At 34.8% G+C, this 24181-nt stretch overlaps 1 long non-coding RNA gene across 1 annotated transcript; it reads left to right on the top strand.

Moving 5' to 3' along the window:
* The first annotated feature begins 3947 nt into the window (after nt 1–3947).
* Nucleotides 3948–22339, top strand: LOC119067095. Its single transcript, XR_005085864.1, has 3 exons — nt 3948–3962; nt 21077–21081; nt 22223–22339. It is a non-coding gene; the product is annotated as an uncharacterized LOC119067095 (long non-coding RNA).
* The last annotated feature ends 1842 nt before the right edge of the window (nt 22340–24181 follow it).

The raw sequence follows: 24181 nt of genomic DNA, 5'->3' as shown, positions 1-24181 counted from the left end.
TGTGATTTGCTCAAGCTAGAGGGGTCACAGACGGACGGACGGACATTTTTTTTATTGCGGATTCGTCATCTATGAACACAACCAAATGCTTTGCCCTTACTGTCTGCTTCCAATTCGACGTGTTACAAACGGCATATTAATCTTATAAGCCCCCAGTACTTCGTACGGGGCTAAAAAGTATTTGGCAGCTGTCGACTATGATCACTTTTGCTTGAAGTGCGTTGGTATTGAGCAAACTCTTCATGAATCCGAATGCTGATCTTCGATTAATCAAAGAAAAAAGGGAGAAAAGTATCGACTAGCACCCAAATATGATAAGAACATAAGTTGTGACCCCTCTCTAGTTACGAGCAGTGAACGATATAGGTTCGAGTGATGTCAGTGTTTGAGTGAAAGATACATAACAGCGACTCGTCACCAAAAATGAGCACTGCTCGGAACTAACCTTCCTACCCTCTTGCCTACCCTATGATAAATAAGATTAAAGTTTTGAACCATTTCAACAATCGATTAATGTTTTATGATCAATAAAATCCCATGAAACGATGAAACCATGAAACCGCCTTATTAGTGATAATCCGAAAATGATTTATTTCTGATACAAAGACATTATTTACTGCATAGAAAACTCCCCCATCGCAATATATCCCATCCACTCTAAATTACAATTTTACAATATACACCACGATTTACCTTGTTCCACATTACGGCCAGAAGAAAAAGAAATATCATTCTGTTATAGTTATGGAGATGAAGATAAACCATTTTATATATGCTGCTCATTGTATGGAAACTTTTTGCTGACATCAAAAATCTTTTATGGAGCCCATGACTCGGTTATTGTGTGTACCAAAGATAAAATTCCTCTATTTTCAGTCTTGACTAAATAGGTGAAGTCAGGTTGGAATATATCGAGAAATATTTTATGTTTAAGGGAGTGTGTAGTGTCGACATTCGCATATGTTATATCGGTCGTGAATCTGTAACCCGTATATGAGAAAAGCATTAGATGGTCCGGGAGAAGAAGAAGAAGAAATTCATTAAGTTGTTTTTGGCGTTCGGAACGACGTAAGCTTTATTCACCTACGAAAAATTTTACGGATATTTTGCCATTCGTTTAGGAAATTAAAGTCAACGAAAAACATGAAAATGCTCCATATTCCGATGCAAATTTCATAAGTTTTATTATTCGGATTGAACACTTTTGCTGACGATGTTTAACCTTCCGAAAAAAAACTTATTATTTTCAAGGGATTGATCGTTTTGTTATAAAGTTTTGTCGAACTTTTTTTTGTTGTATTTCGTTTGTGGATTATTTTTGGACAGTATGTTTGGGGAGTTCATATCTATTCTCCCCCATTTTTTTTTATTCATTGAAACGTTATAGCACCTCCGATTTCATTTTACCATAAAATTTGAAATGAAATACATACACAGAGGACACACAGAGCCGAATAAGTATACACGATTCACTTCAAGAATGTGTTATGGTCTTATGACTTTGTTCGGTGTCGAGACACGTTTTTGGTATTAGAAATAACGGTTTGTTTATTCGCATTTACTGAAACAGACCGCGACCCTTGTTCCTATGTCTAATTATTGTTGCAGTATATTGCCGACTGCCGACTCGAAGAAAGGGATCATTCGTAAATCACGTAACGTCTTTTCAGTGCTGTCAATAAAATGGAATCTATAATAACTCGAAAAATACGCACCAACCTCATTTAGAGATGTATTTTGGTTGGTTGGAACATATCAACTTCGCAGAGGTCGTATTTTTGGAGTTATTAATGATTTAATTGCGATGAGAACACTGAAAAATCTATGGAGATGATATTATGTTATACCATCCAATGTGCCCCTCTGAATAAGGGTCGAACATAGTTTTAACTTTGTATTTCTCTAGTTTCAGTTTATTCACCTTTAGAAAACAAGTCAATTGAGTGATTGCCAGTATATGATATTTTGGCGCAACATATTTGAATTCTCTAAAGGATTTTCAAATTTTTTGCCAAAAAAAAACGTAGAGCTTGTGCAGACATCAACAGCTGAACATCTCCAGCTGGCCGACAAAGACAATACCTTTGTATCGAAAACAATTCAAAGGCAAGCTCCATACAGTGCATACATACGTTAAGGTCGTCTATGTGCGCACATAACGCGTATGACTGTAGTAAACTCGTTGTTTAGAGTATGTTGTGATTGTATATTATACAATTAGAGAGTGTTTGTTATTCAGCTGGTGAAGTTCCGCTGTTGCTGATTCTGCACAAGCTCTACGTTTAATAATTGTAGCCCGAAAACACTTAAATATGTTCAGAGCTAAAAACCCACCGTACATATTCAATTATGATGACAGCACTGAAAAAACATTACGCACGTTAAGAATATGTGTGTGGGGGGATCAGGGACCAGCCGGTAAAACAGTTGCAGCAAACTCAAAACTAAATTTGGTTGACATTCACTGTTTCCCTATCTGCAACCGTAATTTTCAAGAGATAAATTTTCCCAAAAATTGGCTCTGGTACAATCCGTAGTTTATGTGTCGTTTATTCAAAACTGAATCAAATAATCGACTCCTGACATAAAAATTCCCATAATATACACAACCGGATCCAACAGTCCCTTAATACATGAATAGGGAATTCATTGACTACACACTAGATTTAGTGTGCCTAAAATTGTTTTAGAAAATTTTCATCCGATAAGCAACATATGCGAGGTTGGATATTTCTTCAAGCACCATATGTTAACGTTACAATCTATCTAAAAGGACGATTTATCTGTATTTCCCACCTAAATTTACCGTCAATTCACCTGTCACTGTTAATATACAAAGAAAAGTTTGACACCGATTCGACGCATTCAGGCAGAATCCTGATAAGGGTTGAATAACACTTATACATAATAGTCCTGTTCCTGTTTGGCATTTTTTTTTTTGCTCGGCTGCTAAACAGGCATGAAGAAAAATGATTTTCATAATAAGAAATATTTTAGGGAAAAAAAGTTTCAACTTCAACGGCAGAAGAATGAAGAGTAGGAAAAAAAAACATTTCATCTTTTTATCCCATGTTCGGTTCGTGTATGAAAAGGTGATAGTAAAAACTTTTAAAAAGAAAAACGATGACGAAAAAAAAAAGATTTTTAATTATATAGAACGGAAAAAATATTAATTTTTTTGGGTAATTTTGCTCTGTTCTTCGTGCAAGATATCGTGTTCGTAATATAATTTTGAAAATGTTGTATTTTCGCATGAGTGCTCAAGAATTTTCTTATTATTATAGGCGCATAAAAATTGCATGTTAAGTGATTGTGTGCTCATACGTTAAAAATGAAAAAGAATCCTTAACGGTGATGTTGGAAAAGTTTTTTAATTACAAGTATCTCAAGTGTATCTTAATCCATGATTCTAGATGATTAAAACCATGTCATATGGACGGCGTAAAAAATAATGGCGCAATGTTGACGATTATACATACGGACGGGAATAATAATTCACTGGTCCTTGTCGAATCACCAAATGTCATTCAAACGTAAAATTGGTTCTTTTCATCAAATTTCGACAGCATCAATATGTAAAATCCATTACAAAACTCGGGATAAAAGAGAATAGTCACATTTTCATGTGTTTATTCAACTCGCCTTCGCCACGGCCCAACAAAAATCATTTGAAAACTGGACTTTTCATCTTTTTATCCCTTGATATTTATTTGACTTATGTCCGCATCCTGAGGAACAAGTTAATACCAACTAAATTTGTGTGTTAGTTTGTTTCATCTCGCATAGTTTGGTTAGCTTATAAGTTTATCTTCACTAGCGCGTACGTGTGACTAGAAACCTTGTACAAAGACTTCTAAGCTGTGTGTGAGTGGACCAACTGGAAAGAAAGGGGAAGCAAACTGGATAAAAATTTGGTTGAAATTGACTGTATTAGTAAGGGATCTTTCGTATTTTCAATCTATGTTATATATGGTGAATTAGGTACGTATATTTGAACCTTTTTGACATTTGAATCTTTCAGATATTTTTAGAAAATAATTTTGTCAAAATACCAGCCGCTAAAACTTGACTGATAGTCAAGTGCGAGTTGTCCAAAAAAGACGTTTCGCTCATATTGAATGTAAAAAGCGATTTTATGGTTGATTATCGTAGATGGATCGACCAGTAACTCAAATCGCGATGTTGCCAAGCTGGCATCGGCCTGGTTTGATCTAGGGAGCCGACGTTGCCTAACACTTCTTTTCGCTCTATGAAGTTTTGATTTTTGAAAATTTATTTAAAAATATAAAATGAAATTTTTGACATGGTTCCATGGGCGAAATTATTCCGAATGGTGTCTATTTTATGTTATAAATAAAAAACATTAATTACTTTAAAAAAAGCATTTACCGGATTTTCCAGATTTGCACATTTTTTGTATTGATGGTCGCCATCTTGAATTACAGCGCCACCTGCATATTTTTCTCGCATGCAGAAAGGTTCAAGGAATGCAAGATTTTTTTCCCACTCAATTCTGATCAAAATTCAATTTTATAGAGTCGAAAGAAGTTTTAGCTGACGGCGGCTCCCTGACCCAAACCAGGTCGATCCCAGCTTGGCAACATTGCGATTCGAGTTCGTGGCCGACTCACCTACGATAATCAACCATAAAATCGCTTTTTACATTCAATATGAGCGAAAGGACAACTCGCACCAGACTAGAGGGCATTTGTAGCCACGAAAATAAATAAATAGACAACAATTCTTTTTTGAGTTGTCCGATAGCTATAACTATGTGTTTGGCCACATTTAACATTTTGTGGCCATAATACTAATTCAGTATGGTTGTGGTAGTGGATTAGATTAGAGTTTTAGTAGGGCATCCTTTGTTCTCTACTTCATAGCCATACTTCCTTTATCGGGGACGTTTTCGCTAAGAAGACATTAACCTGTTACATACGGCAAGCATATGACCAGTATCTTTATCTGGTCTGTTACTTCCATCGATCCAAGTATTTTTAATAAGTTGATTTCAAATCTGGTACTTCAATTTTTTTAACATTAATTTTATTATACAAGTGACCATATTTCCAGAGATTGTCATCATTTTTGTCGTCGTTATCGATAAAAGATGGATATTCGTATGTGACAGGTTAAGTCGCTTGCCTGCTCGTCGTAGAATTCATAATACTCGAAAGGGCAAAACCTCAGTTTGATGTAGAGTGGACAATCCCTAAAAATGTGTACACCAGTCTCACACCACAAAAGGATCGATAGATCGATCCATTCTGTGAAGATGATCGTTAAGGTTCACTACTTCGCCGGCAATTCCGATCTCGTGAGTAGAAAGTAACATTTTACTAAGAGTGGTTCTAGTCCCTAATTGCTACATGCGTTTATTAATTGACAGTTCTGCTGCGTTTTTCGTTTCGATAGGAGGCGAACTTATTGTACAAAAATTTCCTTTCAACTGCCACAAATATAGGAAGACAATTTTTCCGGTGTTGAAGTCAAAGAGAATCTACCATTTCTGCTATTATGCACCAAAAAACCAAAATAAACTTTACAACTTGTGAAATTTGCTTTGCATTGGAAATTCAATGCTTAAACTTTTGAAACATTAACGAAACATTTATAAGCACACAAAAAAGTGATATAACCTTAGTTGCTCACTGTAGCGCAGCGAGCTATATTAATAAATCAACTTTAAAGCATAAAAATAATTGATTCAATTTAAATAATTTGTTTTCGCGTCCCTTTCACGTTCCGTGAAGACATTTTTGAAATATTATACACATACCATAAAGCCATAACCATTAAAAATACAAATAATATATTTTCCGTTTTCACTGAGATAATAGTCAAGCCATAAGCAATTTCATTTATTGCATTTGAAGCACAAATGAAATGAAACAAAAAAAAATACAAAAAAATGGAAAGTAAAGAATCACCAGCTCAATGAGTTTACTTTTTAAAAATTGATACCATAAAAATCTCCTTTTTAGACTGATTTTTAATAGGCACATAATGATTGCTGAAACGAGAACTTTAATTACAAAATTGCCATTAGATACCCGAAGGGCTGTTTTGATATTAATCCCTTGTGGACGATGAAATCAAATTCGTTATTCTGTTAATATCCGTTGGTATATAATTGAAGATGACTTCAATTAATAATTGTATGGTTGATGTATTGCAGGTTATTTGAAATAATCGGTGACCATATTGCCGTATCTGTATTTTATCAAGATTCTTAAAATCAGACAAATTCAACATTAATATTTTGATGAGTATGGGTGGTCGATTCTGCGGGGAGTGTGTCCACAATAGTCATTTGTTAAACGATGGAAGAAAAGGTGGAAATTCCATTTCTAGGGTGTTGTCACAAGTCATCACAACGTTTTTCACCACCAAGGCTTCCGAAGTTTCAGCTGAGGGGAGATAATGGGTATTTTCTCGCCTGCGTTGTGAAAAAAATTTTAGTTGTCCATACCCCGAAATAGTACATTTCGTACCTAGGACTAAAAGTCTTTTTTAGTGTGTGAGAAGTTTCCTGACAGAGACGAAAGCGAGATCTGGAATCGAATACGCTAACAAAGACTTTAAGTCCGTGGCACGAATAGTATTTTTCATATTGGACGGAGGCTGGTCGTAGGTATGAAAAACTACTTTTCAGAATATGGTCCGGAACAACTCCAGATTTCGATAAATAAAAAACTGAAAATGTTCGAGTAGCGGTACCATTCTCACATTCACCAAAAAAAAAGGTTTTAGCTATTTTCGTCCTGTCTTTTTGTTTATTGTACTATCCACATAGTTCATGATGAAAAACGTTTAAAAAAAGGAAAGACTAAACCTTAATAGACCAACGTTCCCGATGCGATGGTTGATTTTTTAGAGCAAATTGGAAACTTCAATAATTCAAAAATGTTGTCGATAATTTAAAGGTATTTCTATAGAGATGCTAATCAAGAGAGATTGTGCGTCAAGCAGGATTCTTCAAATCAGCAAATTCAATTCGTACAACAACATTTTGTTGACAACACAATGTTTTCTTCCCTTCGCAATCACTACCAATAAATAAAAATGTTATTGCAACATGTATACGTACATACCTATTCACCTGGACCAGCTTTACATTATTTATGAACGTACAATTTAATCCTAATATTATGCAAATAGCAATTTTTTGGGTATACATACATTTTGATACGATACAGACATTTCATTCAAACGTTGATTGGTATGTACACACACACAGTCGTTTTTGTAGTCAAAGGGGAAAGGAGTCAAAAGTAAAAGAAACAAATACGAAACGTAAAATCGTATCTATATACACATGCATGAAGGTTGTGAGTTTTGGCTCCAGGCTGGCGGGCTCTGAAGAGAGGTGTATTGTGTACAATATTAGACAAAAGAAACGCGCTCAGCATCTAAAGCACCTCATCTCATATGTTGTTGATATTAGTGTACAGTTAGTGAAATGGGGCTTTAAGAGGGTTTTCTACTGTATGTTGTTTGGTAGGTAAAATGTAAAAGGTGGCTACACGACATTCATTCGGTTTCGTACGTATAATAATATAATTCAAACATATTTTCACAAAGAAAAATCAATCACAGTTGAATATGAACATTTCATCTTGGTTTTTATTTGAAGATTGACGCTTGATATTTTCTCTTAGCTAGAGTGTATCCACAATACAAGGGTCTTCTTTTGAATTTCGACAAATCAAAATCGACAATTTTTTATCCATCAGGTGAGCGAAAGCCAAAGAAAATTCTCAAGATCGTGGGAATGCTTCCCCAGAACGGTAATATCATAGGATAAAAGTGCAAACAACTATCTTCTGCTGTAATACGAGCCCCTACTTCAATACGAGCCCTATATTGTCTTTTCTTTTGTTCGTTCGAACTAGCAAAAGGAAAGAGAATCGAGGGTTCGTATTACAGCAGGAGATCGTTTTTGGTGATTTTACCCCATAATCTTAGGTCAGATTTAACTCAAATAACCTTTTATATTATTGGATGCTATCAATTATGACTTGATAACCAGCCCAAACATCACAAGACTAGACGCAACACCGTGTTCAAATCGCTATTGTCGTAAGGCTAAGTCTTAGCTACTAAGATTCACATACAGAATGAACAAATATAATTGTAAGACGTTCACCGAGGTTTCATAGATTTTGAGTATTTTCTTTGAAGGTGACATTTTCTGACGTGAAGCTTTTGAACTTAATACTTGCCTTGTCCTAGGAGTACTAGACCTTCAGCTTTCCGATTAGACCATGGTCATCCATATCCTACTTTTCCTACGGAAATTTCTTTGCTACAAAACGAGATTTCTTTGATGTTTTGAGCGTAGGCCACAAATGGAAGATAGAAAATGGATTCGATCGGATTTCGAAGCTTGGCGCCCAATTCAGGCATATAAAAATCAGACTTCTTAAAAATACTGCCGATTATGATGGATGTCAATGTTCTGTGAAAAAGGAACTGATGAAGGCATTGATGAACGTAATTCGGATTTACTAACGGAAATAAATTCATCACTCGAAAGAATGTATAAAGAGTGTATAAAATTTGTCAGGGACTCATTTTGGGAAAACTTTTTCTCATATTTTCTTGAATTTTTCCACATTTTTCTAGAATTTCCCATATTTTCGTCAATTTTCCCGAAAAACGTTTTTGGAAAAATCTGGAAAAATGCAGAAAAATTCGAGAAAATGTTTTCTGAAAAATAGTCTCTGCAATTTTGGCACCCGTGACTGAGGATCGCTCTCAAAATATCGGTGGAATAGAAGGAGCATCAGCGGCGTGAAGAGTACAGATAGAGAATGACCTGCAATAATTAAAATACGTATCGACGACAGATAAACAGAAGAGACAGAACATTTTAATTAAAAAATTTCGACGAAAAACTTATTACGCTTGAAGCCATTATCACTGTAATAAAGCAGAAAACCGATGTGAATCCATCCACTATCATAGTTCACAATTTTCTAATTTATTTTATGTCTGTAAGTCTGCGGATCAAAGAGAAATGAGTTATTTATCTTAAAAAAAAAAGAAAAGGAAAAAAGGAACACGACGAAACGTATAAATTTAATATTTCCTTGATTGAGGATAAAATAATTCATTTCAGACAATCATGATGACAAACATTAATATGAACTTATATTTTCCATGAATTACACCCGAAAACGAAGTTAATGTGTTTTGGAAAGAAAAGTAAATCAAAGTTTTCTTTCACATTAGTTTCTTATAACCATAGCAGCTCAAAACGATATTATTTATTTATTGACCATTAATGTGTGTACAAAATAACGATAAAAATCAAGTAAATGTACACATATGAAGCAGGAAAAAGAAATATCACACATGGTAAAAGAAAAATGTTATGTCTGAATATGGTACATGTGTATAACCTTTTGTTGATTTGTGTACAAGTGTACACACCATCTATAGGCCATTGCAATGTACTCTATTTCTCTCTCTCTCTCTATATATATATATATATATATAGAGGTGTATATTCAGCTTCATATCTTATACTGTATACGAAGAAGAAAAATTGAAAAGGTGGAAACAGCCGTAAAAACCGAAATTGTGTTTCCTGGGTAATCAGCATAAACATTTTCTTCAACATTTCCACTGTTGAACGGAATGTAATGGTTAGACATATATACGTACGGCAATTTAGTATTTATGTTTATTTGTTGGGAACACTTTTTTTTCACCTTTTACACCAACATTCTATTAATATTTCTGTATATTGTCGCAATGTTACATTACCCTCGTATTCATTTTGATTTTATTTAGGTAATCAGTGACACACTGGAGCATCAAGTTATTATAGACAACATACTTTTACAGATTTTATTTGCATATAAAAATAAAGAAAAGGTGCGAGGAGTGTAAAATAACTGAAAATTATGACTGAACCGTTTACGTTTACGGAAAATTTGAAGATAAGGGGTAGTTACAATTATATTGGTCGAATAATGAAAACGGCTTCTTTTTAGCAAATAAGCGGTTTCCAGCACGAGCCGGAGGCAAATTCGCTAAAAAAAGTCCTTTAGCATAAGTTAGGAACAACGTTTTGCTTCTAGCGTGCCGGTAATGAGCGACGAGGTCGCGATATTTCAGTACTAGATAAACAAAAACTTCACTAGTTTTAACAAATGATTTCCTACAATAAGCAAAATATTTTGGTCATTGTTGTTGATAGCAAATGATTCAGTTGTTTCGAAAAGGCCGGAGTCCTTCAACCAGCTTCTATCAACTTGTTCTTCGTCTAATTCTAATCTAATCCATTCCACATAAGATATTAACGTAAATAGAATAGGGAATGCAATCCCGGTACCAGTACCGGAAAATCTCAATCCCGAATCCCGGTATTGATCAAAAAATCCCGAGATTAGTACCGAAATTTAAAATTCAGTTTTTTCTTTACAAAATGTTGATATCGATCAACTTATATGATTCAAACTACTATGGCAATATAAGATAAACATTGAAATAAAGGATTTATTAACGTTTTTCTCTCATGTGTGTGAATTGTAGGGTATTTTTGACCCAACATGATCATAGTCGTCGGCTGCAGAAAGTACTCTATTTTACATGGAAATATTTTTACAGTTTGTTTACGTTTGTATAATACACTGTCCAGTTTCACTACTCTATTTAGAGTACCACCTATGCTTGAAGTGCGTTGTGGCTAGCCAAAATTGGTCAATAAGTGTTTAAAATCTTTCTGACAGTAGTTGAATTTGTTTGAGAATGGAGACAACCTCAGCCTTCTTTTATCAAAAGCATATGGGTGTCTGCCGCTCATCAAACCAACGAGCGTTGTCACTAATTAACGCTCTCGGCAAGTCGGTCTTCTGTCACTTTACACGATTTATATTTTCAAAGGCAGCGTGCTTGAAAATTTAAATTACCTAACAAATCAATTAATTTTTAATCACAAAGCACAAAAATTTGCGATTGTGAAGACAACAAGTCCCACAACCTTTACGTTCAAGATTGAACGATGACACATTGAGTGCATTGCGCTTTCTTAGAGCATTTTCCAAAAAGAAAATTGAAATTTTCAATGTGACATCTACGCTGTTGCAAGCATAAATTTAAGTAAGTTACCCCAAGGCTGTATACTTTGTGGAGGTCACGCAGATCGCCATTTTATTAGATACGCGGGAACACACCTTTTCTATACAAACAAATTCACCAAAATTGAATTTGTATGGCGTGGTGAATTTTTTGTATGAAACGTGGTGTGTAACCCGCGTATCTGCATCTGCGTGACCTCCCCAAAGTATACAGCCTTACTTAAATTTATGCTTGCAACAGCGTAGATGTCACAGTGGCCTTCACACAGCGACCTAAGTTTTCTTTTGTCCTAGCGTCAAATTTGATATTTAGTACAAAAGTAATTCGATACGTCTTTCACTGTGTGTAAGCACACTTAACTGTACCATTAAAAAAACTAAACAAAATGAGAATAAAAAGAAAATAATTTCTTTACTGATAATTAATCGATATCTTTTCAGTACCGGAAATCCCGGTACTGGTACCGGTACTGAGTTTCGCAATCCCGAATCCCGGGATTCAAAAATCGGTACGGGATTGCATTCCCTAAAATAGAATCAGTCAAAAACACTCAAAAGACTAAAAGTGACGCAGGTCCCTGTGCATACTTCCAAAACAACTGATATCGCTGGAGGTGACGCATTCTGCGCTTGTACGCAAAAACTGTAACAGCAAAAATTTGACCAAAGAAATTCTAGAAACAAAATTTTACCCAAAAAAATTTTGCGTCACAAAGTGGCAGATGGTTCGGACGTATTAGGACATATTCTTGCCTATTTTAAAAAATTTCTTAAAAGTACTTTCCTCAACATCTGCCACTTGTGACGCAAAATTGTTTTGGTAAAATTTTGTTTCTAGAATTTCTTTGGTCAAATTTTTGCTGTTACAGTTTTTGCGTACAAGCGCAGAATGCGTCACCTCCAGCGATATCAGTTGTTTTGGAAGTATGCACAGGGACTTGCGTCTCTTTTACTCTTTTGAGTGTTTTTGACTGATATCAGTTCTTTTGGAAGAATTAGTGATTGAAAAAATTTAAAAAATTTGAAAAAATTTGAAAAATTTGAAAAATTTGAAAAATTTGAAAAATTTTGAATATTTTTAAAAAATTAAAAAAATTTAAAGAATTAAAAAATTTTTGAAAATTTTAAAAAATTTATAAAATTTTGAAAAATTTAAAAATTTTGAAAAATTTTAAAATTTTAAAAATACTAAATTTAGGGAAAAAAATTGAGGCGAGTAGAGCTTACCAAATACCAAAAGCGAACAAAGTTCTACCATACCCATCCACACTCACACTTAAAGGTGTTCTTATATGGGCCCTATGGGGGAACTTCGAGGAGCCCTAGCTCCGAAACGAGGCCGGTTCCCCCCAATTTTTTTCTGGAATGTCTTAGAATGACGACTAGAATCTACTCCCAAAATTTCAACAAAATCTAAAGAAGACTTTAGAAGATAGGAAACACGGACGGACTAACAAAGTAACGTAGGATTTTTTCATTTCGTTTAAAGTACTGAAATTGTCCAAAATGTATGGAAATGGGGCTTCTTGGAAGATTTTTTGCGTGGCCAAATTTTAAGCTGCAAGAACGTGTGATAGCTCGTTGAACTCGTACGGACGCCTAGTTTTTTTTAATAGTAATTTTTAGTCATTTGTCTTTGAATTGTAGAACTTCAATATTTGCTGTATATATGGTTCTGCAGTCCACGACAAAAAAAATTTTTTTAATTTTTTCTAGTAATAGGACTTGCGTCACGGGCGCTATACTAACGCGCGCCCATGATGAGTTGGACTGAAACGGACAGAACAACAGTAAATGGATTTTATGCCACTCAGCATCATAATATGCACAATTTGCAGACTTTAAATGCCTCTGTGGCATAGAACGTTGTATGCAACTCGATGCAAAGTACTTTATTAGGCTCACGATATATAATATTACACACGGTCTGCGGCCTCGTGTCATAATTACACTTCTAGAGCCTAATAAAGTACTTTATGCAATTCAGTGATGATATTTGTAACTTACGCCGCCTGTGTGCAATCTCACTATCGCACTCATGCGATAAAAGCCACGTGCTACTGAAGTCACACTAAGATTACTTCGGTATTTATGCGATTTTCTTCATTGCATAAAACGTTGTATGCAACACTAATCGTACGCTGGTATATTATCGCTCACGATGTCTTGCCGACCTCGGCTTCGTCTCGGATTGGCAATCTGGCATCTAGTGCGATAATATACATTCATACGATTCTTTTTAAATAAATAACTATTTCACCTCGGTTGCATAAATTACTATTATTAGAAATGCCTTGTAATCTCACAAAATTAGAATAGTATAGCAGGCGGTGGCAGCTGGATCAAAAGTTCTGTTCACAAATCGAATAGCCGTAATAATTTTGTTAGCATATTTAGGCATGAAACTAATACATTTTTCCTATTGAGACGGTATTAAAAATGAGAAACGATTTCCGAATGATATAAAAATTGAACTTTTACATGTGAAACAATCATCATTCATTCGTGACAGGCTTTTCAGAGTTATGTTTCTAAGGGTTTTCTTTTTATGTCAGTGTAAAAAAAAATCCCTTCAGCATAATATGCTAATTAACATGATGACAAAGAGGAGTAACAACTTTAGACATGAAAAATCGAGAATTGTTTTCTATTCTTATATTCACATATTTTGCAGATACACCATTCCGTTCGTGAACTTTATATATATATATATCCAACGTATACTCTTCTTACGTACCAGCGAATATATGCGAGTTAAATGTGGCATAAAAATCAACTCTATTAAATTCTACGTACACATTTATGTGTGGTGATGGATTACGTTTATTTGTCGGAAGTGCATAACATTAATCTTAAATTTACTTCCTAGTAAATGCTATCCTTAACATTACGAAAAAATCACATTGATTTTTTTGGAAGCTAATGACGCTTAGATGAGAATTTAGACAAATTGTATTCGTCATATAGACAAATTCTTTTCAAAGAAAAAAAAAATGGTTCAAGCACAATTTCTGGCGGAATATGTACTCTCACGTAGAGGTACGCCTTTTAAGCCCAACGAACCAACTTTGTGTGAACACTTTCTGGTCTCAGGTGTAGCGAAGTGATAATCCCCGACCGGTCCACTCTACGTCTAACGTTAATGTAACTTCGTAAATATTCAAGAATTAATTCGGATTTTTACTTACCGCAGGCCGAGTGTTGCATACACCATTTTCCCCACAAAAGAGAACGAAAATCTTACTTTTCGTCACCGAGTTTAGAAATAGTAGTTTGACAACACACGATGCGTATTGTCACACCCAGACTACGGACTCGATAGACAATCTTACACCTTTAATGCATAAAAAAGCATTCGGTGGCTTAAAAAATTTTGTTTATCCGAGGCGAAGCCGATAACACCGTGATTTAACTTCATTTTCCATTGGCTTAGGTTTCACCTCGGAGTAAAAATAAAAGTTCTAGTTTTCGTGTGCTTATTGACATTGGGTTCGCCTCGGATGAACATAACTCACACCTAAACGAGACATTTAAATTGTGTGTCCTTACACTAATGTAAATAACTAGGAAGTATTGCATTGGAAAATGAACAGATGCCCAATTTTGAGGTTCCCGGACTGTATCCGATTCAAGCAAATTTAATTCTATGATGAAATTACCCAAAATACACGTGTAACCCCATCCATTGTATGGTTGTTTGTTTGTTTGTTTGTTTGTTTTTTTTTCTTTTCGTGTTTGTTATATATATGTATTTCACTGTTTACGTAATTAAAGCACAAGTTATTTTTCAAAGTTCCTAATTTGCTCACAGACTTGACTGCTGGTGTTGTTCGTATACGTAGATGTAAAGAGTGTGGTACGGTTATTACTTGGTGCTACTCATTAAGTATATATATGCAAAAGCTAAAATTGGCTAGGTGTTAAAAGGATGGAACGAGACGATATTTTTCATTTCCTAATGAGATGTCGGCAGTCATTTTTTTAAAGTTTTTTTTTTTTTTTGAAAGGGAAGGAGAATTTGTTTTTTCTTCTCTGTGTAATTAGTTATAGGACGTCTGGTTTTAACAGCTAATTTTATTGCGGTTTATTTCTTGTATACAATTTTCCGATCATTTATACGTTTAAAAAAAATGGTTTTTTTAAACGTGGCAAGGATTACGGATATAATTGTCATCCGTACTGTCCGTCATGCAAAAATGTCAACAGTGTTTGGCATGTAAACGAACTATATTTAGCTCGAATGCCATGCACAAATTCACTTTGCTGGCTGTCGAAATTGATACACACACAAACGAGTGCCTATTAATTAGGCCCAGCATCATTGTCACATCGTCTTGGTATATTAAATTGTTTATTTTGTTGGCCATCAGTGTGTTAGCACATCCATTCAGAAGATATGGTAATTTCAATGAAGATATGCTTAGCCATGTATTTGATTCGTGTTAATTTCGCAGTGTCACTTATATGTAATCGAAATATTGTATTATTATGGGTGTGTGGTGTGGATGGAAACTATCTGGGGAATGTGACATGAAAAAGATAATAAAAATCATTATAATTTTCTTAATTGTATCAACGCAACTCTCACTCTCTGGCTGTGTGTCTATTATACATATGATATCACTGATATTCAATGATTTTTTATGGGTGGTACTTAACATTTTCATGTCGTTTAGAGAAAAAGCTTTGTATATACGTACAAATACGCTGCATATGTACATACGTTAGGGGTGATCGTTTCGTTGAGCGAGACCAGTTCAGATCGGTTGATATTTCGTTGTGATGGGCTTATTTTAAAGCTATTTCGATGGCTTATGCTGATACAGAAAGACTTTGAAAATATTTTTTGATCGAATTATGTCAACTTTGACCTTTTTCAATTAGTTGTGAAAACATTTTTTTGATTTTTATATTTGGCTTCAAAAACAGTATTTCACGACAAGCGAGGCCGAAAACACTTGTCCTCAGGCCACTAATAGCATTTTTCGTGTCTTTATTGACCTCGGCTCAACAAAATACACAAGAAAACTCCTTTTTCATCTTTTTATCACTTGTTGTGTAAAACCTTAATGCTTTTGAGCTTAAATTCAATTTACTTTTCATCCCTAAGGTTGTACTAGTCATTTACATGTGTTTGTGACAGTGAAAATGCACTTACCGTACAGATGCTGTAAAATATCTTACGTAATTGTTTGTAAGTTATTGTTTTGGCTTGTGTGATTACTCTACCGACCTTTGGCTCGTTCCGCAAAGATCACACCTGCCAAAACAATTAACTTACAAGCAAGGATGTTGTACACTATTACATAGCAAAAGATGAAAAATAGAATTTTCGTGTGACATTCGTGGATCCGAGGCGTATCCGAATTCAATAAACATACAAAAATTATACTTTCAATTTTATCCCGAGTTGTGTAATGGATTTACATGCTGAAGGTCGGACGTAGTGCTTGAAACATGAAAAGTACAGTTTTCGTCGCATTTAACATGTAAAAATAGTTCAAAAAAATTTCAATCCCAAAAAATGTAATATTTCGACCAAGATCAAAAATATTTTCAAAATCTTTCTTTATTAGCAATTCCTCCAAAATACCTTTGAAAATTAGCCATATCAACGAAACATCCACAGACCTTCGACGATATTTTTGAATTATTGAAGTTTCCAATTTGCTCAATCGACCATCAGAAAAGTTTCTGGTCACACATAAAAGCAAAAAAAAAATCATTTTATTGTGATAGCATACCAAGTTGAAAACCAAGAAACGGGCGAAAATATCTTGAAGATTTTTTTTTGGTGACAATAGTCCAATATTTCACCACTCGAAGTTCTACCAGACCTGAAAAGTGGTCTGATCGATTTTTTTGTGTGTGGACCAGTTTCATTCGCGTCCCCAGAAAATGGGCCACCCCTAACATAGATATTATCATCTATCTTATGAAATAAAAAGTTATGTGTTCATAAAACACATATTTCATCGTTCCGAAGTGGTGTATTTATGTTTTCATGGTAATAAGGTAAATAAATAAAATTAAGTATAAATTTAATTAATAAAAAAGGTACTAAAGCAGACGCAATTACTAAATCAAATAAACTTAAAAACAAAAACGGATGGAGAAAAAAATACTTTATTGAGAGGTTAACAGCACAAAATTGTTTCCTTTCCGTCCCTTCAAACACACACCCAGACACACATATTTATTGTATACGATCTATACGTCGACCTCCTTTTCTAAAGTGGAATATTTATATACATGATATGCAACAAAAGAGACTATACTTTACACAATTAATTGGCATTCCATAACACAGAGTTTAAACCTTGATAATATGAGAGGCCATTAAATTGGTCAAGTAAAGCCGTATCTGGTCATCTGGCCTGTTAACGCTGGAAACGTAATTGCAGGAAGATTTTCATAGATAAAATGTGTATATATATTCATGGAGGAGCATACATTGGGTATTTTAACATGCCGTTGGGAATATTAATGTGAGCATAAAGACATTTTAGATACAGCCAATTAATTGAAAATTTGTCATAGATGCTGTAATTTAAATTTAGTATTTCAGCTTTTATATCAATCGGATAAAAAGGGAAACAATATATTACATATGACCATAGGGAGGAATATAGAGTGACCATGAGGCTGTAGTCATTAGTCATGTATCAGAAGAAAAATGTCAGAATTATCCTCGACGTCGGTTAACTTGTTTCGGTGATTCTATTACACATGCATTTCGGTTCAGTTACACTCCATTACACTTGTTGCGACAATGTTCCAGATATGTTGGTTCATTCCAACTGAATATACTCGTTGCGACAATTTTCCATATATTTTGGATCAGTTACACTCCATGTACCTGTAATGACAATTTTTGGAACATCCTGGTTCACCTACACTTCATGTATTTGTTGCTATAATTTTCAGTTTGTTGTGATTTAGTTAAGGTGGATACACATTACCACCTAGAGTCAGTTGAGAATACAATATTTCGAAATATTAAACGAAAGAGAAATTCGTATTCTCATTTCATGCGAAATATGCAGAATCGCAGAATTCTGAATATTCAGTATTTTGTCGATTCTTATGTCAATTGTTTTCATATATTCGGCTTCGGTATCCTGTGCGTCATGTGTTATACACATCTAAATACCGTATCGTTCAATATCGTCGTATTTTTTGGTGCAAAATTGATGGGAATACGACGAAAGTAAAGCCCTAATGTGTATCCGTCTTTACAATCGATTTACTTGTTACGACTATTTTCCACATATTTTGGTTCAGTTACACTCCATGTATTTGTTCCGACTGATCTCCACATCTTTTGGTTCAGTTTACACTCCATGTATTTGTTGCGATAATTTTCCTTACGTTTTGGTTCAGTTTCACGATAAATAATTCGACTAGAATGCATGACAGATGTAAGTCATCATCATAAGTATACAATGTAGTTAGTATACGTTGCCTATGCACATAATTCAACAAAAATATCCTTACGAATGTAATGTCGCTCAATAGGGCGTATCGAATTTTGCAAATTTTAAGGACCGCGATAGCCTGTGTGCGGAAAACGTAGATCATCGAAAACTGTGTCCGGGCATGTGGTTGATGAATCCGATGGAGCCATGGAAGAAGTCCCCCCGGGCGGCTTTAAGTTTCCGATGGTCATAATTCGGAAAGTTGAGAGTATTTTTGAAAACAATGTTCTAGCGGGATGTAGAGCTTTGAAAACTCTACAAATCTACCGAAGAAACATATGGTCCAAAAGGTGCCATTGCCATGATTGCCTAACATCGAAAATGTGACCTTTTGGTCTTTGACTTATATTTCCTGAGAGACAAATTATTTTTTTTTATCCTGTGGTATGAGGTGGTAGAGGAGGTCGAGCACTTCCAGCACACTAGGCATCAACTTTCCGAATTATGACCTTCGGAAACTTAAAGTCGCCCGGGGGGACTTCTTCCATGGCTCCATTGGATCCATCAACCACATGCCCGGACACAGTTTTCGATGATATACGTTTTCCGCACACAGACTATCGCGGTCCTTAAAATTTGCAAAATTCGATACGCCCTATCGCTCATGTATGATGATGCATACGTATACGATATCTGCAAAAGAAAATACAAACTTTTCGGCGATTGACTTTTTATTCAAAAATATCTGTTCATCACACTGGTAATACACATCTTAATCTGAAGTAATTAACTCTCTGTACACCCAACAGTGTTGTACACAGTCATTATTCGATCCGTATTCGCCATCATTATTCTCCATTAAAACTGCTCAGCATACAGATGTTTTCTTTTATTTCCTGCATAATTGCGAACAGACACAATTTTTATGAAAATATGTCATACTGTGGCCTTTAAAAGAATGATTTTTTTTGCTCTTCTCTTCTGCGTCCCCATTTATTTGCCATCAAATCAAATAATACTGAACAAAATAATGTACACTTTTCATATTGGTCTTTAGTAGGATTTTATCTTTTGTATGATATAGATCTGCAAGGATTTGCGAAATGTATTCAATCCGTGTGAATAAGTTGCTTTTATGCTATTCAGCGTAAAAGAATTTTATTAAATTTTCGAATGGCTTTAACTTTCTCTTTCTCTCTGTGTGTATGTCGGCCTCCATCTCTCTTCCTCATTTCAAAATAATAGAATTGAAATCTCCAATGGCATAATACCTTAGAATGTTTGCAGAAAAAACCTTGCACATCCATTGGGAACGATTGTACTTCATTTGTTAATTAAAGATAATAAAGTTTCTAAGTTACAACCGCATGCAAACATAGAATGCACCTAATCAAACATCCAAATAAATATAACGAACCGAAGAAAAGTGCTAATAACAAATCCATTTATACGTCCTGTAGATTATAGATGTTACATAATAATCAACAGTCATAATACCGACCATCACCGAAAATATATTAAACAACATTTTACGTTAAACCGCATACAGACCGGAAACGGTCAGAAAATCATCTCTCACATATATTTTGAAGGGAATGTACGTTCCATTTGGTATTTGCTTTTCACTTTTTTTTATTACTTCGTAACATCTGAACGCTGCTTCGAGGCTTTATTAAAACGGTCCACGGAGACCACTTCAATTGAAGTTTATTTTGCCGGTTACCGAAAACCTAGATAAGGTAATGACTTATTGGGATATTTGTCGAGGGTTGTTGTTGTGTCGAAAATAAAACAACAATTGTGTTGTGTGGATGTTATGTAATCAGCACAGGGGTGTAACTTAGAACAATTTTTATTGTCGCTGCTTAGAACATTTTTTATTGTTGTACCAGCCCTGTTGAATGTAATAGTTTTCGGCAACAACGATTTTCTGTTATAGTAAACTTTTTAATTGTAAAGGCAATTTGCCTAAAATCGATGGTATTTTACGACAATTTTTATGGTAAAGTGGGTACACCCATGGTAATAATAATCAGTAAATAGAATCGAGAGTATTTTTGATCTTTTTTTTTTCATTTGGTAAAAAAACTTCCATAATTTAATTTGATTTTCGTGTGCTTTTTTCAGTGTTAACCGATTTCCATTTAACCTTGACTCTCTTTAGAGCATGGATTACCAATGGTGAAATAGTAAAGAAGGGATCGTGATTTGCGGTTTATTGGAAAGAGATTATGCTTCCAAATCTGATTTTAAGTCGTGATTATTGGACCAGTACCTTAGTAGAGCACTGCGCCGTTCAGCCACGCCGCCGCCACCGAAAAAGCATATCAGCCGGAACCGCCGCCGATACCCCTCTCAGCCGCCTCAGCCGTGTTAAAAATCGGCGGCGGAAGATGGCTTGCGAAAGTTTTGGTTTTAACACAGTTTCGGAGAATTTTGCAGCAATTTTTTTTCGTTGGCTTACAAAATTGTGTACGCACCTGTCGACTGGTAGAGGTCAGTACAATAAAGTCATGAATGTTTCACATGTGGTAGAAATGGTAAAACGTGCGCGTGTTGTAGTTATAGTACGAGTGAGATCAGCTTAAACAGCTAAAGCCTTTGTTGAATGTTTGATTCCTTTTTTGAATGGAAGCGGTTTCGCCTAATCCATATGAAACAAATATCTCTGTAACTGACTTCTGACTTGCGTACTTCGATTGTAGCAATACAGGAGAACAAAAGTGAATATCGTCAGGTATTTTGATTTGGGACTCATTGTGGATTCCAAACGATTCCACACAAAATGTGTTTAACAAAAGAGAACCTAGATTAATTTCATTTCAGCTGGCGATCGCGTGCCTACCAAAAATTCCGAATGTGAAATATTAGTCCTTTATTGGTTAAACAAATTTTGTGTGGAATCATTTGAAATCCAAAACTAGTCCCAAATCAGTAAACCTAACGGTATTTACTTTTCTTCTACTGTATTTTAATTTTGTTATTCAGCCGGCTGAGCCGGCTAGCCGCCATAAATATTATACTAACCGGCCGCCGAAGGGTGTCGGCTACGTTTTAGCTGCCAACTGTCCATCGGCTGAACGGTGCAGTGCTCTATACCTTAGACATATTAAGATTTTCTGCAGCTGCGAAAGGTGAACTTTTTCATGGCTACTTTGAGCGTAATGGTTTTTTTTCACTTGTTATGAAAAGTTCTACAGGTTTGTAAAGTTTGATTACAATGAACGGTTCGAATAGCCCAACATTTTGTTGTTGCTCCTAGCACACACACACTTATTTTTCCAATGTCAAAAAGTCTCCAATTTTTCAAACATGCTTGTACAATTGCATGTGTTGGGTGATTTTATTTACACCAAGAAATCATGACGAAAGAAAGACAAGACCTATTTTGAATGCATTATCCTCCGAATATTTTTAATGTTTATGCCATGGAGGTAGACTACCTAAAAGAATTATGACCCGAAATTCATTGAAAAATTATATCACACACACCAATAACACGAAAACTTCAACTTTGCTTCGTTTGACATTATGAGTCCCTTTATTTTTGACAATAAGAGCCCTTTTTTTACTCTCTGTACACGAAGCTGTCACAAACACATTTAAATTAATGTATTATTTTTCCTTTTTCTTTATTTGTCAGTTTGTTCGATTAAGAGGATTCTTGGTCAATGCCAGGAAGAGAGCTACGGATAATTCTTTTAACGATTGCAGACGGCAAGCACATGACCAGAATTATTAGCTGGTCTATTACTTCCATCGCTCAAAGAATTTTTAATCCGTTGATTTCAAATCTGGTACTTCAATTTTTTTAACATGCATTTTACTATATAGTGGACCATTTAACCCAGACCTCGTCATTATTTTTGCCGTCGTTATCGATAACAGATTATTATACATTTCGAACTGGTAAAATTATTTTTTTTTAGATGTATCGCCATTTAGTACGTGCAGGGTAATTTTTAATTTATCTGAAATGATCTCTAAACAATCGAAAGTAATCACACTCGAACCTAAAATTTTTATCTGCGCAAATTCGAGCTACAGATCTTCAATGAGAAGGATTTTTTTTGCAGAACGTCACAAGTTTTACAGATCACTAGCTCAAAAAAAAGAAGAAGAATAAGTCCAGCCATTCTGTTCGTTTGACCTGGCTCAAATAATCATCGTTCAACAGGCTTGACATTTTTTATTTAATCTGAGTGCAGCAGCCATGAAAAAATATCATCCCAAACTCGTGAATATATTTAAAAAAACAAAAACAAAAAACAAATCGTTCAATTCGTACACAAAACTCAAAGCGTAAATATTTACATAAAAACCATATTTTGTTTACAGATTTAGGCCAGCCAAAGCGTTCACTTATAAATCTCCAACTATTTTCGATAAAACTCAACGTAAATCGGTTTCATTCATTGAGTGACAATTATTGCATTTCTTTTAACATTCAGACTCTCTTTAAGAAATAATTAAAGAAAAATTGCTTCCACCAAATGGGTCGTATCAATTTGAATTGAGTCGATTGGAATCGAATGATGATGGATTTTTTTTGTACCGAATACCGAACGATTCGTGTTGTTGATAGATATTGAACAATGTAATATGAAGTACTCGCATCAAAGCACTGTATCTACTTCGACGTATATTACTGTACGGGCTGAGTGGATCAGGTAGATCATGTAAATATCAGGATTCGGAAAATTTTGTAAAATGAGCAACTCTCTTCAATGGCATCCTCACTTTTGACCTCTAATTCGTGGGATAATCGGTTAACGATTTAAGCGATGAGGCAGAACATTTATGATTTATCGAACATTAAAATGGTAAAACGGTAAAATTCATCACAAGTGAGAAATGATAGATTGCATTCAAAGTTACTAATAAGCTCAGGTTAACCGACGAATCTATTAATATCTATATTTTGAATTAAATGCAACATTATTCGCATCTCACAAAACAATAGAATCTCGGAACGGGCGCTACCAGAGTCTATATCCATCCAATTCCTATATAACTCGCATATATTGCAATTTTGTGATAAATTCAAATAAATCAAAAACCCATTCAAAGCCAGAAAATAACAATTTGAATGCACAATTTTGCAGCAATTAATAACCCTTTTACCGAATTGAGTTGGTCTATTTATCAAATTTCACAGTGCCAAATACAAATAAAAAAGACGAATGCAACACACAACAGAAAAAAAAATTCCGAAATAATTTACGTCAATTTCACATTCAATAAAAATTGAAAAAATTCTGAATATTATAACGACCTATCAACAATTACTCAAAAAATAGTGTCGTAAATGATGCACTATGTATCTTGTGGATTTGTTAGTTAATGTTTCGCATTTTGATGGACTCTCCGCGACGCCACACAGTGATGAATTACGTGCGCAAATTGACATCTCGTATTTACTTAATTTCGTGATAAACGTGTTGGACGGTACTGTCGGATATGGGTAGTAGGTCTATCGTGCTCAATGATTACAAAAAATAGTTTACACAATTCCGATTTTACCGTTTATCACGAAATTACGTCAATACGAAACATCCAATTTTGTAAGTAATTCAGCACTGCGACGCGAAGTATAGTCTTCGGAGAAAAAAAATAGTATTCGTGCTCCACAACGACAACGTTGATTTAAATAATAAACTCACTTCCTACAAC

The sequence above is a fragment of the Bradysia coprophila genome, assembly GCF_014529535.1.
Source record: "Bradysia coprophila strain Holo2 chromosome X unlocalized genomic scaffold, BU_Bcop_v1 contig_117, whole genome shotgun sequence".
In the NCBI taxonomy this organism is placed as follows: domain Eukaryota; kingdom Metazoa; phylum Arthropoda; class Insecta; order Diptera; family Sciaridae; genus Bradysia; species Bradysia coprophila.
Note: the sequence above shows the minus strand (reverse complement) of the source record. Positions and strands in the feature narration are given on the sequence as shown.